This window comes from Mesoplodon mirus (genome assembly GCF_964341445.2).
Source record: "Mesoplodon mirus genome assembly, chromosome: 16".
In the NCBI taxonomy this organism is placed as follows: Eukaryota; Metazoa; Chordata; class Mammalia; order Artiodactyla; family Ziphiidae; genus Mesoplodon; species Mesoplodon mirus.
The window spans coordinates 37985198-38003323 of record NC_138992.1 but is presented as its reverse complement, the minus strand read 5'-3'; the positions used below and the strand labels follow the sequence as shown (position 1 = coordinate 38003323).

The 18126-nt window shown below is 41.5% G+C and overlaps 1 protein-coding gene across 2 annotated transcripts in view; it reads left to right on the top strand.

Annotated features, from left to right (window-relative positions):
* CPQ (carboxypeptidase Q) overlaps positions 1-18126 on the top strand; it is a 508335-nt gene that overhangs the window by 223297 nt on the left and 266912 nt on the right. The gene's annotated exons all lie outside the window — the stretch shown is intronic.

Sequence of the window (18126 nt, the reverse complement as noted above, 5' to 3'; positions counted from 1 at the left end):
CAAAGACGGGGATGGTGTATGTACGGAACAGGATTACTGTGAGGGCTAGACTAGATAATGCATATCTGATAGCCTCCTACTATAGTGTTTGTCGCATCACATGCACTCATTGAATGTCATGTCAGTTTACTTCCTATGACATCAAGTGTACAAAAGATGGTTTTCATAAGGTTTCTGGTACAAACCTTCTTTATTAGTAGTTATTGAAATTCTGAAAATAGCACTTAAAAATATAGCTGTTTGGGCAGTTGAGACTTTTAAGAACGTCAGTGGGGGCTTCCCTGGTGGCGCATCGGTTGGGAGTCCACCTGCCGATGCAGGGGATGCGGGTTCGTGCCCCGGTCTGGGAGGATCCCACATGCTGCTGAGCGGCTGGGCCCGTGAGCCATGGCCGCCTAGCCTGCACGTCCCGAGCCTGTGCTCCGCGGCGGGAGAGGCCACAACGGTGAGAGGCCCGCGTGCCACAAAAAAAAAAAAAAAAAAAAAAAGAACGTCAGTGGGATGAAGGAACAGGCACACAGTAATGGAGAAACAGTCCTTCTGCACGTGTCCTGACTCGGGGCCTCTCTCACACTTAAAGGGTTGTGCTGCAGTAAAGATGCGTTTTATGTCTTGGGACCCTTTTCTCCCTTCCTAAATGACCTGCTCCCTGGACCTGGGCATGCGTCAACCCTGGGGTTACGGCCGCAGGGATAACAGAAAAGCAAGATCTCAGTAGGACCATGAAAGTCACAGTGTAGAGAAACTGTAGTTTTAAATGTTGAGAAAACAAATAAGCCCAGCCCCTTGTCTCTTTAGGAAACCGAGAACAACAGAAGAGCCAAGAGTCCACGTTTCAGGTACTGAGTAGTCAGGACCCTTAGAGTGTAATCCCCAGTCCAGGGTGGGAGGAGGTTAGGATTATATATTATCAGTAGTCTGGATGAGCAGGCTGATTCTGGCCTAAGGGTGGGTGGCAAGGTGAGAGCGAGTTATTGGAACCCTAATCTGAAATGGCCAGTCGGTGTCGGGGTCTGAGGTCAAAGCATTAAAACAGAGGCGTTCTCAGGCTGCAGCAGCTGGAGGGTTGAGGTAGTGCTGGCTCAGAGCTTCCCAGGAACCGCCGGCATCTTCCAGCTGAGCGTGCTCGGGCCTCCTCCTCAGCCCTGCGTGACTGTTTTTCCAATCAGTTTTATTGAGGTATAATTTACATAAAATAAACTCACCAAATTTAAGTGTACAATTCGATGAGTGTTGAAAAATGTAATCCAGTAATGTAAGCCCAGTCATAGCAGAGAGTATTTTCATCGCCCCAAATGTTCCCTTGTGCAGTCCATCTCCTCCTCTACCCCCTGTGCCCTGGGCACCACTGATCTGCTTTCTGGAACTATAGCTTTTTCTTCTCCAGAGTTTCATATAGGGGGAATTATGTAAGTGGGGTCTTCCAGGCTGGCTTCTTTCACTCAGCATAATGCTTTTGAGGTTCATCCGTGTTGTTGTATCTGCTGTCCATGCCTTTATACTGCTGGGTAATATTTCACAGCATCACCTCAACCCTCCAGCTGCTGCAGCCCAAGACACATTTCACAGTGTGTTTATCCATTCACTGCTGATGATGGACATTTGGGTGGTTTTTAGTTTTTGACTGTTATGAATAAAGTGTCTGTGAACATTCCTGTATAAGTCTTGTATAAGTCTCCCTGTGGCCGTATGTTTTCATTCCTCCTTGGGTAGGTGCCTAGGGGTGGAATTGTGAGGCTGGCCTGAATCTTAAGCACCCTAATCTCTGTCAAGATGCTTCAACCTCTGTATTCTATGGGGGAAGCGCCTTCTCCGGGAGAGTGATGGACAGTTTCAGAGCTGTCCCAGGAATCAGGATTAAACTTTTACCTCTATCATAACGTTGCACAGCATTCCAGGAGTTAGTTATAAATACCTTGTTGCCTACATGTAAAAGATAGAAGATTAACAAAAGGTCTCCCACAAAGAAGTCACGGCATCACTTGCCCAGAAGGAATGTGGGTGAGTGCAGTGAAGTGAAGTCCATGTGGCTGTGTTTGGGGGGGAATCTGCCTTATAGCCTGCCTGGAACCATAGGGCATGTCTAGACCACGAAGGGAAGTGGAAAGCTTGTGTTCTCCCCTCCAGGTGTGAGGTGAGTTAATGAAGCTTAGTAAGCACCGTCCATCCCTGATAAATCCTCCTCTGGGAACCCTCCCCTCATCCCACCACTTTATGCCATTGTTATGCTGTCGTCTCCCACCAGAGCTTGCAGATGCCCTGAGCATTCTGTTTACTTTCTTTTCTTTTTGTCCCTAATGTCTATCCCAGAATTTGGCAGGCAGTAGCTTCTCAATGCATATTTTAATTCAGTAAAATGAAGAGAAGAATAAAGGAAGAAAACAAGTAGAAGATTTTCTTAATCTCTATTCTCTTTACATCCAGAAGTTTTCCTGCCCATTTGGAACATCGGTTGTCCATAGGCACACTGGACACCACCCGTGAATGCAGCTCTGTATGGCTAAACTCGAGTCCATCAACTCCCTCACACCTAACACCTCGCCTTGGTTTCTTGTCTCTGTTAAAGGAACCATATTTACCTATCAGCACAGTTCAGAAACTTCAAGTTGTTTTTCATTCTCTCCTCTTTGTTACTGTCCTACAGTCAGGAACCATATCCTATTCAGTCTACTATCAGCCTATTAAAAAAAAAATCTGTTCCTGTCTTGTCTTTACTGTCATTACTGTTCTAATTCAGGCCCTAGCTATGTCCCTCCTGACTTTCTTTTCTTCTGTTCTCTTTCTGCTTCTGCATTTTTGCAATGCAGTTGAGTTATCTTTTAAAACACCAATCTCAAAATGGTGTTTCCATGCTCTCAGGTCCCCTCTCCTGTTCCCTATAAGATAAAGGTTATGATCTAGGTAAATACTGAGGTAAGTGACCAGAGGTGAAGACGACGGAAGAAAAGAGACCATGAAGGGGGGCGTTTGGGGGGGTTAAATAGGAGGAAGTTATGGTTAAATAATATAGTACTATTTATAAATGAGCAGAAAATTAGAATGAAGAAAGAGGGAAAGGAAGTGTATGATGGCGATTCAGTACCAACTAAGACCCATTCTTTTTTTTTTTTTTTTTTTGCGGTACGCAGGCCTCTCACTGTTGTGGCCTCTCCCGTTGCGGAGCACAGGCTCCAGACGCGCAGGCTTAGCAGCCATGGCTCACGGGCCCAGCTGCTCCGTGACATGTGGGATCTTCCCGGACCGGGGCATGAACCCATGTCCCCTGCATCGGCAGGCAGACTCTCAACCACTGCTCCAGGGAAGCCCAAGACCCATTCTTTCATTGGCCAGTGAAGGAGTTCAGCTCTCCTAAACTCTGACAAACTTTTCTAAAATCATTCAACTTTATTTTAAATTATAAGTATGCTGAATGACATAAATGTTGGTCTTGATAGTTTAGGTTGACTAACTTATCCCTGACATGTCCTTGCTACCTTGCTCCTTTTTATACTAAAGAATAGCACTAACTAATGCTGAGCAAACTAGATGGAGTGGAAATTATTTCTAAAATTGAAGAGGAACCCAGCAATCCCACTACTGGGCATATATCCAGAGAAAACCATAATTCAAAAGGATGCATGCACCCCGATCATTGCGGCACTATTTACAATAGCCAGGACATGGAAGCACCTAAATGTCCATCAACAGAGGAGTGGATAAAGAAGATGTGGTACATATATACAGTGGAATATTAGCCATAAAAAGCAACGATATAGTGACATTTGCAGAGACGTGGATGGGCCTAGAGATTGTCATGCAGAGTGAAGTAAGTCAGAAAGAGAAAAACAAATATCATATAATATCACTTATATGTGGAATCTAGAAAAATGGTAGAGATGAACTTATTTGCAAAGCAGAAATAGAGTCACAGATGTAGAGAACAAACTTACGGTTACCAAAGGGGAAAAGGGGGATGGGATAAATTGAGAGATGGGGATTGACACATATACACTACTATATATAAAATAGATAACTAATGAGAACAGACTGTATAGCACAGGGAACTCTACTCGGTGCTCTGTGGTAACCTAAATGGGAAGGAAATCTAAAAAAGTGCATATGTGTATACGTATGACTGATTCACTGTGCTGTAGAGCAAGAAACTAACACAACATTGTAAAGCAACTATACTCCAATAAAAATTAATAAAAAAAATTTTTTTAGATAAAAAAATAAAAATGAAGAGGTTATGTTGAAATCACCATTATTCTTCCTGCAGCCGAGCGTCCTGGTTGACTTGAAAGTGAGCTAATGCTCAGGCAGTGGCTGATACTCTTGGGTGGTGATGCCCAGCACAACCCCTTACATGCACAGCACCTTGATGAAAGGGAAGCAGTTAACACGTAAAGAATCCTTCTGATTTGGCCTGAGATCCATGGACAACATGTGGTGAATTTCAGCTCTGGAAAAGTGAATATGTGATTAACGAAGCATTAACATATTTCAGAACCCTACTGCATAATCCAGACATAAGCCTTGACTGAATTAACCACAGGCTTTTAAAAGATGCCAATCATACAAATACTTTATTGGGTTTCAGTATGTGAAACGGCAGGGCTTCCCTGGTGGTGCAGTGGTTGAGAGTCCGCCTGCCGATGCAGGGGACACGGGGTCGTGCCCCGGTCCGGGAAGATCCCACATGCCGCGGAGCGGCTGGGCCCGTGAGTCATGGCCGCTGAGCCTGTGCGTCCGGAGCCTGTGCTCCACAATGGGAGAGGCCACAACAGTGAGAGGCCCGCCTACCGCAAAAAAAAAAAAAGAAAAAAAGACAGAATAAGGGTATTATAGACATAAATCCTACCCTCTTCCTAAAACCCCACGAGCTGGCTCCTCCAGGCACAGAATTCTCTCTCCACCTCTTCTGAAACTGCTCCTCTGTGATTTGGGCATGTTGTACAGGATTCAGCAGACCTTGAACACTTAGAGGGGGTGCATTTCACTGGGGGAAAGCAGGCCTCTGGAAGCCCTGACATTAGGCTTTGCAACTCCTTTCTCTAAGACAGCTTTTTTCCTGGGAAACCATTGTATCTGTGAGGCCCATCCATGGTTGAGAATGAGTCTGAGAGGGTGTAAACGAGAGTTCTTTGACTTCTGAGCTGATCCTCCCTGGCACTAAAATTGCCATGTTATTCTACTACCATTTATTAAACAGCTAATTTGCCTTGGAAAATTTATAGGAAACTTGTTGCCATCCATGAATAGGTTTTATTTTTTATTAAATCAATAGAGGGTATCCTACCTCTTAGAATAAATAGTCTTAGACAGGCAGAGACAGACAGATAAGGATCTTAGCAATTTAGTACCAATTCCCTGACTTTCAGATGAGGGAACTGAATCTGAGTGAGCTGACCAAGGAGACACAACAAGTGCCTGATAGGACACATCTGGAATGTGACTCCAGATTTCCTGACTCCCATTTCTTTCTACCTCAAAGATACTCCATTATGCCTGGGCACACTTTAGCTGGATGGATAGCATTTAAATCTGTGGGCTTTTGTTGATTCAGGATTCAAGTCATGCTAACCCTACTAAGTCATTACTTGTGTCTTTCTCTTGTGCTTTTTTCCTCTGATATCGCTTTCCTAGGCACGAAGAACTCTCAAATATACTGTCCCTTGTTGTCTCACAGCTTCGTTAGGGCACCCATGAGGGTCGTTACCAGGGAAACCCACCGGTGCTTGGTCCATTCCTCCTACTCATCCTCTCTCCATCAAGTCTGATTTGGGTCTCATTCCTCCTTAGCTCCTTGTCCCTTTGGAAGAGGGTCTGACGGATGCAGCACTTCTTCGGTGTTAGTGACACTTCATGATGCCCTCTTCCCCTGTGCCCCTTTGCATACACCTTCACCCTCACCAGTCAGGTAACCAGGTGTTTTCTGTTTTAGCAAAGGACCACAAACAAAGCCAAAATAGATCTACTACCAATCACATCATTTAAAAAACACTTTTTATTTGGAAATAATTTTAGGCTCTCAAGAAGTTGCAAAAACAGTGCAGAAAGCTTGGGTGTATCCTTTGACCAGCTTCCCCAGTGATGACATCTTACAGAACTATGGCACATGAACCCAGTGGGGAAACTCTCAGAAGGCACTCCCAAGAGTGAGCTGCTTTCTTGGAAAGCAGGGGCTGCCTGTGGGCATCCTCCGTGTAGCCCCCAGTGTAGCTGGGGCCCCATCCTGACGTTACCCTAGATAGTCCTTTCCCAGGCTTAGCTTATGATGCTTCCAGGGTCTCTCACTCAAACAAACAAGCAAACACAGAAGGAGGGCTGTGCTCAAATTGACCTGACGAGAGGGGAAATTACCTGGGACCAGGGGTACAGGGCACCTGTGGGAAAGAGACTCACTGAGAAAAGAGTCTCTCATGCTGGCTTTAGGGCTGGCCCATTGCTATTGCTCCTCAGTGATTTCCTAGGCCTTATTCTGAGGTCTTGCTTAGTAAATGCAATATTTTAAAAATGTTAATATATTCAAGAATTCTTCTGAAGGAATTGTATGGAAAAGAAGAGTGTTTTGGATTTTTTTTCTTTTTTTGGTTGATAATATCCAAACCCATTTTCCTAAAGCCTTGATGAGGGGAATTGTTGTTTTTTTTTAATCTAAGCCTTTTTCCAACAGCAGTTATTATCAGGGATTCAAAGAACAATTTCAGTTTCATATGCCAGTATTATTTCAAATATAATGCAGCACTGTGCAGGCTAGTGGGAAACATTGAAATGAAAGCTCTAGCCTGTTCACCGGAGAATTTGCTTTTTCTTTTGTTTAGTGTGGGGCAGGGTTTCTCCACATCATCACTATTGATATGTGGGGCCAGATAATTCTTTGTTGTAGGAGGTTATCATGTACACTGTAGAATATTTAGCAGTATCCCCCGCCTCTCCCTTATTCCCCACAGCCGTGACCATCAAAGATGTCTCCAAGCATTGCCAAACGTCCCCTGAGGGACAGAGGTCACTGCACATTGAGAATCACTGGTGTGGAGCGATGGAAAGGACCCACTGGGTGGGTGTTGACAGGCCTTGGTTCCGGTTTTATTTCTGCCACAAATAAGCTGAGTGACCTTGGGCCACTTAATCCTTCAACTATAGAATGGGGAACTTTGTCTGGAAAAGCTCAAAGGTCATTACCATCCTGAAAATTCCATTAGTAAAAAAAAATACTTGGATATTATGAGACTGACAGTGCAGACTGTATACTCTTGGATGGGAGCCCTTTCACTCTTTCACAGAGTAGGGGTGTTGGTAGTGTTCTTTTCTTTCTTTCCTTTCTTTTTTAAAAAAATATTCTCTGTTCAAATACAGTTAGGAACTCTTCTATTGAAAAAAGTTAAACAAATGCCATTTTTTGAGGCACTTCTTAGCCTTTAATGTGCTAATGTGCACAGGAAATCTTTTAAGAGGTCGTTTTGCAATATTCCCCAAACTTTCTGAGAAACAGGAGAAAAGAGGCATAAGATCCACTGGATAGTTTATATTTTGGTGTTTTTTATATTCTTTTTTCCCCCCAACTATTCATTCATTCATTCAACACACATTGATGGAGTATGGGGTGTGTGTCAAGCACTAGGGTTATAGCAATAGCACTGGGTGGACAGCACAGCACTGTGGTTAGAAACATAGCCTGTAGAATTCAAATTCTGCTTCTTATCTTATGTTGATAGTTTATTTTGCCTCTCTGACCCTCAATAAGCATTAGCCTTCTTTGGAGAGGGGAGAGCTTATGCAAAAGTAAGGAATTGAGAAATAGGAGGGGCGCATCAGGAGGTACTGACCACAGAGGCCTGGCATGCCACTTGAAGGGCCCGGCTTTATCCTTTGTCCTTTGTCCTTTGACAGCAGGGAATCACTGAAAGGTTGGGTTAGCAGTGGATTTTTCGTTTTGGTTCACTCTACCCACTGTATATATTCACAGGGCAAAACTGCAATTCAGCCAGGAGATTAGCTGGACTTGAACTGAGACAGCTGAAATAGTGTTGGAAAAGATGAGAAGGATCCAGGAAATAGTTCGGAAATAAAATTGGCAAGAGTTGTTAAAGTTTGGATAGAAGGAGAAAAAGAAGGAAAAGTTCAGTTTGGGTGATTTGGAGAATTTATTCATTAATTCTACAGGAATTTACTGAGCTTCTACCATATGCTGGTATATTAATTTGCCCTCACAGCACTTGGGGTTTCATGGTAGAGACAGGCAGTTAAACAAGTAACTGCCGTAACAGGTGGTAAATGCCATAATATGGTAGCAAAGTGGTATGATGGGGATAACCATCCTGGTCAAGGAGGCCAAGGAAGGCTTTCTGGAGAGATCCAACTTATTCCCACAGCACGAGTAGTTATCCATGAAGAGTTAACCTGCTAAAAGTTACAGGGATGGAGTTGGGATGGGGAATATTCCAAGCAGAAGGAGTAATGCATATGAAACCCAAAAAGTAGTGTTACTCTTCTTTTAAGGAATGTGATGTGACCTCCTATAATTTCCCAATCCATTTGATAATGAACCCTGTATTCGTGGAACTGAGCTGTAAAATAACCTAAAGAAAAAGTCCTGGGGCTTCCCTAGTGGCGCAGTGGTTGAGAGTCCTCCTGCCGATGCAGTGGACACGGGTTCGTGCCCCGGTCTGGGAGGATCCCCCATGCTGCGGAGCGGCTGGGCCCGTGAGCCATGGCCGCTGAGCCTGCGCGTCCGGAGCCTGTGCTCCGCAACGGGAGAGGCCACAACAGTGAGAGGCCCGCGTACCGCAAAAAAAAAAAAAAAAAAAGTCATGGCCTAGTTCATGTATATGTGTTCTTAAAAATACATTATTGAAAAGCTCAGCAATCCCTTTGGAAACTGCCTTAACACTGATGCTGTCAAGCGTCCTGTTGAAGGAATAAACAAAACCTGATTGACCTGGTGGACAAACTCATTCCATACATAATTGAATAGTTAGAGGCTGTGCAGCAGATGCGGCTTTCCTTTCATCTGAATATGTAGTCTGATGATTTGTAAAACCTTCTTAATGGGTACAGCAAGTTATTCTGCCTGGGTGGGAACCTTTTTTTCTCACTTAAGCAGCTGTTTAAACTTTCATAAGCAAAGTAATTATTAAATCTTTCATGAACATATTGGAACATTGGTTCACATCTTAACCTTGAGTTGGAAAGTTTGGGGGGCTGGCGTTAGAGTTTTAAACTGGCAAATTTCATTTTCTTTCTTATTATAAACTTTTTATGGTTTAGAACCAGCCAACCTAAATCATGGTAGGAAAAATACATGTGTGGCAAGCATGAGACATTTCATTGTTTATTTTTCAAATTTCTGGAATGTGCTCATAGCTGTGCATGCCTCCGGGCTCATAAAGACAGCAAATGGAAATAGCTCAAGCCAGACAGGCTGTTTTAGATAGCCACCCAGGTAGGCAAGGCAAGCCTTAAAGAGTACTTTTTCCTGGACTCAATGTCATCTTAGTGGGTAAAATGGGACTTGCAAGCAGGAGGATGCCATCCTTCATGGGTTTGAACACCTTTCCCATATTAATGATGGAGCCATTTCATAATAATCATAATCCTGTGATGAATAATAATACACTTAATGGAGTACTTACTATGTGACAGGCAGTATTCTGGATGCTTCTCATGTCTTATCTCCTTTGATCTTCATTATGACCTTGTTATATAATCAGTGCTGTTATCCCCATGTTACAGATGAACAAACAGGCTTAAAGAGTTCACAGAATTCACAAAGCTTCTGAGTGGCAGAGTTTAACTCAAGACTGTCCCTTCCCAGAGTGTGTACTCTTTCTTAACAATTCATTATCCCGTACGTCTTAGTAACTTTCTATTCTAGTTTGTGAAATACTGCCATTTTAAAAGTTTCCTCTGTTTTACCCTAAATGAAAAGAAAACCAGGAGAACTGTCAGCATCATAGTGAACAACAACAAATGCTTATTGATTAGCTACTATGTGCAAAACTCTGTATTATAAGCTTGGAGATATTCTGAGGCAGAGAGGAGAGGAGGCACGATAAAGGGGCCCTTGCATGGTGGCTGATAAGTAAACTAGGTGGTAAATTCTGGAAGCCAGACTCTGCGAACACAGGGCTTGCAGTACTGACTGCATCCTGGCTGGATCAGTACTAATGTGGTCATACAGTACCTTGCAGTTTGCAGTGGACTCTCACCTGTATTATTCCACCTCATCCTAACAACAGGGCTGATGATTACGATTCCCATTTTGAAGACAAGGGAGCTGAGACTCAGAGGAATTAACTTGACTAAAGTCAGACACACATCTAATAAGTGGAAGATAAAATTCGAAGTTTGAATACTCTATAACTTCCTATAGTCACTGCCCAGATCTCTAGTTTACTTAGGGTAAAATAAATGCTTTAAGGATGTCCTAAAAAACAACCTAAAAATGAAAGTGTTCAAATAAATAATTATAATGCCATAAGAACAATCTTGGTGGTTTTAAAATATGCCTGCAAATTCTTTAATCTCCCTCTAAAAGATCAAGCTGGCCTCTCTTCCCCTATGTGTAGGCTGTACTTAGTGATTTACTTCTAATGAATAGAATGTGGCAGAAATAATGGTGTGTGATGTTTGAGATTAGAACATAAAAGCAATGTGGCTTTCTTATTGTTCTTTCTCTTGGATCACTTGCTCTGGGAGAAGCCAGCTGCCATGTTGTAAGGATACTCAAGCAGCCCGGGGGAGAGGTCCACTTGGTGAAGAACTGAGGCTTTCTGCTATCAACCAGCCCAAATTAGCCAGCACATAGATCCAACAGCTCTAGTCAAGCCATCAGATGACTGCAACCCTGGCCAACATCTTGATCACAATGTTATCAGGCTCTGAGCCAGAACCACCAGGCTAAGCCACTCCCAAATTCTTGACCCACAAAAACTGTGTGGTATAATAAATATGTATTGCTTTAAGCCACTAGGTTTTGGGGTTAGCTAATATAGCAATCAAGGAGTATAAGATACACAGAGAGGAATAACTGAGTCTGAGCTGTCAGGAAAGCTGGCTACTGAAAGTTGAGAGAGATGAGTAGGAATTTAATAGGTGGACCAAGAATTTATTGGGAGGTGTTCTAGGCAAAGAGAAAATGTGTGTAAAAAAGTATAAAAGTGTGACACTGCAAGGCACATTTTAGAAACTGCAAGTAAAGGACAAAACAAATCTCACAACTCAAAAATCATAGCATTTGGGGTATGAGAATCTCTTTAAGAACTTACTATATTACGTGATAATGTAGTAACTAATGTTCCTAAGAGTGAGTTGAGTCTACAAGAAAGTTCCATTTGTACTATTTAAGAAGATAGGAAAGCAATTAAAACACTGAAGTATTTATGTCAAAAATTAAAACAAAAAAGTACTGTATAAATCCTTAGTGAAAGGGGGAGTTCAGGCTATCCAGAATAGGTACCTCCCTATGTTGTAACTTCACTAGAGTATCTGGGTCTGTGTTTTGAAAACTTGAAGCTTAAATGTATGGCCAAGAAATAGCTAATGAAGAACACCTGGATTTTCCCCAGGCTTTTGCTCCTCCAATTCTGCTACAACAATCAGGTAGAAATTAACATTCTATAACCAATTATGTGTTTTGCTTGGCATCATGCTAACCAACTGAAATTTTATAAAAGGGAATAGCTCAAGTCAACTTGTTATTCTATGCTATATCTCATTCACTGACTATTTATTGAGTGCTATCCATGTGTTACCCACTGTGACAGTCTCATAAACCAAACCTTTATATTTGTGTTGCAGAAATCTCTTTGAATCCCAGTTCCAGCTCCACTGTTTTCTAGAGTTAATAGCAGCCCTTGGTAGAAGGACTCCACTTATTGTTTAAGTTGGACTTTAATATAAAATTAATACCTACTTATTTACTGTATGCTAACACATATATATGGAATCTAAAAAAAAAAAAAGTGGTCCTGAAGAACCTAGGGACAGGATAGGAATGAAGATGCAGACATAGAGAATGGACTTGAGGACACAGGGAGGGGGAAGGGTAAGCTGGGATGAAGTGAGAGAGTGGCATGGACTAATATATACTACCAAATGTAAAATAGATAGCTAGTGGGAAGCAGCCGAATAGCACAGGGAGATCTGCTCTGTGCTCTGTGACCAGCTAGAGGGGTGAGAGGGAGGGAGACGCAAGAGGGAAGAGATATGGGGATACATGTATATGTATAACAGATTCACTTTGTTATAAAGCAGAAACTGACACACCACTGTAAAGCAATTATACTCCAATAAAGATGTTTTAAAAAAATTAATACCTACTTATTTGAAAAAAAAGAGAAAAATGAAAAAAATTTGACTCAGAAACACACTAGCTCAGAAAATTGCTGTCAACATCTTGCTGCATGTCCTTCCCTGTATTTTCTTCTATGAATACTTTATACAGTTATATTTTATAGATGGTGTCAGATGAAACTTTTGTTTAACATCAGGCAAAATATCCCTTGAAATAGAAATTTTAGTATCTTTTAAGTTATTTAAGTTATTCTAACAAATGGGTATTTTATAATTTACTTAACCTGTTATTAGATGTTTGGTTATACATGAATCTTTCAGTAAAAATGATGTTATAGCTAAATAAGTATGCAGCTAAGGAATTTTGAAGTTGTCTTTTGAACTGTTTATGGGCTTTGCTACCATGGGGTAATTTTAAATAATAATCAATGGGAAGCTTAGGAAAGGATTAACGTGGCTTCTCTCTCTGCCAGAAGAGCTGCCTTTGGAAAGTTCTAAGATGACTGTGTGGCCATGTGTGGAAAGTGCCATCATAGTTATATGATTGGAGGAAGAACGTTATTATTCTATGCACATTCTTGACTCTTAATTTAGGGTTAACCTAACTTAATTTAATGTCATGTGAATTTTTAGCAGCAATTATGGCCAGTTAATGCATGTTCTTCTTTAGTCATGCCTCATCTCTTTGCAAAATTACAATATTTCATTACAAATTTATTCTGACCAGGTTAGTAAGTAGCACTTTCTCCTATTTTTCCTCAGTGTTTATATCAGAAGACTTTTGAGTTTATACTATAAACCACCATTTGTGTATTTTCATAATAAGCCTCTAAGAAGTGGGCCTGGATATGAGAGCACAAGACACAATGGAAAACGAGGCACTGGGTCCAGACTTTTTTCTTTTTCTTTTTTTAATCCTTCAGGGGATATTGTGTGGACAATAGAGATGCCATCTTAATATCTCTGTTCTGGTCTTTCTCCTCTCCATCTGTCCAGTATACCGCCACCCAACCAATATTCCTCACGTATGCCTTTATGCTTATTCCTTAAGTATGTCTCTGTCTACCATCTATTTTAAAAAGTCAATGGCTCCCTACTTCCTGTAAGATAATAGACAGTATTCCTTAAATCTGTCACTTAAAGACTTGCATCTACAAGCTATTATACTGGTCATACCTTTTCCCACAGGTAATCTGTGTTCTGGAAGCCCAGAAGATTCTCTGTCCCATATGTTTTTTATCATTTCCCTGTCTCTTTGCCTTCCCCATACTGATCCCCTTTTCTGCATCCACCCATTGAACTCTTATCTACTCTTTCTAATTCACTGTTTAATTGAATGATTCAGTAACATTAATTTATTTAATAAGTATTTACTGAGCACCAGTTGCATGACAAATGCCACCTCCCCAGAAAAGTCTTTCCAGTTAGGATAGTTAATCTCAGCCCTATGCAATGTTTCTCTCTTCAGAACTTCCATTGGTCTTTTTTATGCTTCTCTTTTGTCACAAGTCTATACCTCATTGATGTGTATACAGTAAGCACTCAAAAATTCTTTTTGAATTAAAGAAAAAATGAATGGGTAGATGAATGAAAGAAAAGTTTTGCCTTCTCTACTAGGAGAAGCTAATGACTAAAATAAAATGGTTAAACTGGGATAGAAATTTAAGATTGTTATGGGTTTCGAATCTATGAAACACCCTGATATGGTTTCCATATTGGATCATCCCAACAGAAAAGGGAATGTATGGAATCCCCATCTTATGATTTCCAGATCAGTGCTTTTTTTTCCATCATGCTACCACATTCTACATTATTTAGATATTGTTGTCAAAGGCAGTCTTACACTTTGTCATTGCTTTTCATTATAAGACATAGTGTTTTAAGAACATCACTAAATAGGAAGATTCTACTTTCAGAGGGCCAATCACCTATTTTAGCATTGAAAAAGGCAAATATATTAACCTGAGTGGTGAGAAAAACATAGAAGATTAAGTAACTTGGAAAAACCATTTATTCTGAACAATGAGTAAGAGCTAGGTACCTTGATTAGTTCCTAATAGAAGTGAGCCATCAAAACAATCATCATAACCATCAGCTTGTGTTCACCATGTGTCAGGGATTTTCCTGTCTGGTTTCTCATCTCTTCCCAAAGAAATCTATGAATCAGGTACTTTTTATCCCCTAATCTTATGGATAGGGACTGGGAATTTTAAAGAGATTAGGCAACTTGTCCATGCCCACTGGATTAGTAAATGTGAGGGGTGGGCAGATTAAACCTTAGCTCTATGACTGATGAATAAGACTCTGAGCTTGATTTTCTTTTTGCGGGACACTATTGAAATCACAGAAAGGGGAAATCTCAAGCAACTGTGCTGTTCCTAGTGGTTGGAGGTTCCACTGGAATCTGTACACCATACTGAAGCAGAGTCGGTAGAGGAGCTAAGAATAAGTGGGGGCCTCTAGTTAAGGAATTAGAGCTTGAGAAAGATGTGTCTGCCCAGGATTCCTTCTTTTGGGAATGGTCCTTCTCCCAACAGCTCTGCTTCCGGTGGACTGCCAGCTCCCACTACTAAGAACTGCAAACCTGAGCAGAGACACACAGGGACAGAGGAGGTTGGGGCTGAGTCATCCATGATGTTGCCCTGCACAGTTCAGGATCTCTGGGCCTCAGGTTTTCCTTCTGCAAAATGGGGTTTGTGTGCCTCACTGAGTTGTTTGAGGGTTCAGTGAGATATTGTCCTTGAAAGCTTTAACACAGAGTTGTTATTCAATGAATTATGGTTACCACACTTTGAGATTAGTAGTCCTGGGGACACTTCTTTTTTCCTCTAAAGAAGGAAAAGCAGAAGTAGACTCTTACTACTGAGGAGACAGAATACACAGAATTATTAACGGTGCTTGAGAAGAACATCCAACCATTCACATGATGAGTTAGCAAAAGATGCTCAGGGTGACTGTGAACTCTGGGATGATGCACTGCGGCTTTGTTATAGTACTGCTATTAAAACTCACAGTGCTTCACTCTTACAAAATCAATGGTCTCTTGGGGGTGAGGGTTTGGAGGAGGACATGGAGGGAGTAAGAAGGATGGTAGTCTATAAAGGAGTAGCCATCTAGCCATCCCGTGGCCAAGACCCTCTTTTTTTTTTTTTTTTTGCCTCACCTGGCTGTGGTCCAGTCTCCCTAGCAGGGACATCCTAGTGTTAACAGCTGATACGTTGATAGGCCCTCTCACTCTATGTCACTCCCAGCAGCCCTCCTTATCCCCAGCAGTAATTGATGTGCTATGAGGACCACAAAGGCAGTATTTTTATATTGAAGCAGCAAGTTATTATATATAAGCTATGGTTTCTGTTTTTATTTTTTTCAAAAACTACACTGGGTACTTTTCCAGAAGCCTGATGGTTTTTAGCCTCATTTAAAATTTTCTGTTCTATGGGCAATTTTAAGGATCAGGGGCATTTCTTATTTAAATCTTTTCAGCATCTCTTTCTGTAACAGAACCTTTTTTTCTGTAGGGACTCCATTTCAAAGGAGTCTGGCACTGCCCAATTCGCGTATCCTATGCTCTTGGATAATTAACCAGTCATTAGACTGGTTCCGACAGGCACATGATCCAAATCAAGCAAATTGGGATATTTTTTGGATCTTTTCTGATTCTGCAATCAGGAAAGGCCATGTCTTTCCCCTGGGGTTGTTAGGCTGGGAGGATTTCAGTCTGAGGCTCTGCTAGCCACAGAACGAGGGCCTCTTGGAGAAACAGGAGATCCCTGATTGCATTGTTTGCACTCTGGATCAAGCCTTGCCTGAAGCCAAACAGTAGGGTATTATGTGAGCTAATAAATACCTTCCGTGCTGCTTTTTGAATGGAGTTTGAATGGAGTTTCTGCCAGTTCCCACTGAAAGCATCCTGAAAAACACAGTTAGATTAGCCTGTATATTAGGCTTTTTGAAAATCTTGAAGTATTGATACAATGGAATGAATGTAATGGAAAGAAATGTGAACTAGAGGGTAGCATGTAGGGTTAAGTTTGGAATTTCCTTTAAAAATAGTGTCTCCCATTTACTGAACACTTACTACGTGCCAGCTGTTTCATATACTCTATCTCTTGGCTTCTCACCACCATCCTGCATGTTATACTCATTCTAGAAAGGAGAAAATCGAGGCTCAGGGGAGCTAAGAGACTTGCCAAAGACCATTCAGGTAGAAGGTAATGGAGCCAGGATTTTTTTTTTATTAGTTTCTGCTTTATAACAAAGTGAATCAGTCATACATATACATCTGTTCCCACATCCCTTCCCTCATGCATCTCCCTCCCTCCCACCCTCCCCATCCCACCCCTCCAGGCGGTCACAAAGCACCGAGCTGATCTCCCTGTGCTCTGCGGCTGCTTCCCACTATCTATCTACTTTACGTTTGGTAGTGTATATATGTCCATGCCTCTCTTTCGCTTTGTCACAGCTTACCCTTCCCCCTCCCCATATCCTCAAGTCCATTCTCAAGTAGGTCTGTGTCTTTATTCCCGTTTTACCCCTAGGTTCTTCATGATATATTTTTTTTAATTCCATATATATGTGTTAGCATACGGTATTTGTCTTTCTCTTTCTGACTTACTTCACTCTGTATGACAGACTCTAGGTCTATCCACCTCCTTACAAATAGCTCAGTTTCGTTTCTTTTTATGGCTGAGTAATATTCCATTGTATATATGTGCCACATCTTCTTTATCCATTCATCCGATGATGGACACTTAGGTTGTTTCCAGCTCCGGGCTATTGTGAATAGAGCTGCAATGAACATTTTGGTACATGTCTCTTTTTGAATTATGGTTTTCTCAGGGTATATGCCTAGTAGTGGGATTGCTGGGTCATATGGTAGTTCTATTTTTAGTTTTTTAAGGAACCTCCATACCGTTCTCCATAGTGGCTGTACCAATTCACATTCCCACCAGCAGTGCAAGAGTGTTCCCTTTTCTCCACACCCTCTCCAGCATTTATTGTTTCTAGATTTCTTGATGATGGCCATTCTGACCAAGACCCTCTTTTAATGAATAGAGTTATGGTGAGACTCCCGCATGTTAATCAGTGTTCAGCTATGGGTGGTGAGAACTTCAAAAGGGAAATGGTGCATATTGGATTTGATAAGAATATAGAGAATTATAAATGAGATGTCCAGGAGGCATCTGTGTTAAGGAAACCTAGGATCAAGACTTTGTATATTCCAGCCGATGAAAGGTTGTGGGCAATTTTAGGGTGCTGTGATGGGAAAAGAAAGGATCCTGCTGGCTGGTGGAACACTGATGTGAAGTGATGGGGGAGTTTTGATCAAATGTGTATCTTTGATCTTTAGCATAGGGGCTTGGAGAGAGTATTAGAAGCCATAGGTGTTGCTACATACCTACTTAAAGTGACTTTTTGTTGTATTATTTCAGATTTGAACAGTTGCTAATTTACCAGCCACTGTACAAAAAGTAGGCCGTTTGGAATTTCGAATGCATCTCCAATAGAAATGAGGCTGAAAATGATTGTTTAATTCATCTTCTAGCATTAGTTGTACCAGAACAAGGTACAAGGGTAAGAGAAAGTCAGTATGAGAGCACAGGATGATGGAGGAGACTTACCTCTATCATCTAGGGACTTTGGGCCAATTCTTGGCAAAAAAAAAAAAAAAAAAAAATGAAAGAAAAGAAATGATGTTATCTTTGATAGCCCCTCTTTTTTGTCCTCTTCTTCCAGTTCCTGGTAACCTTTCTCACGAACAGAATCCTCCTGTTGCAAAACAACCCAATGAAATAGGTATTATTCCAATGATATAACTGAGAAAAATGAGGCTTGGAGGGGTTTATGTAA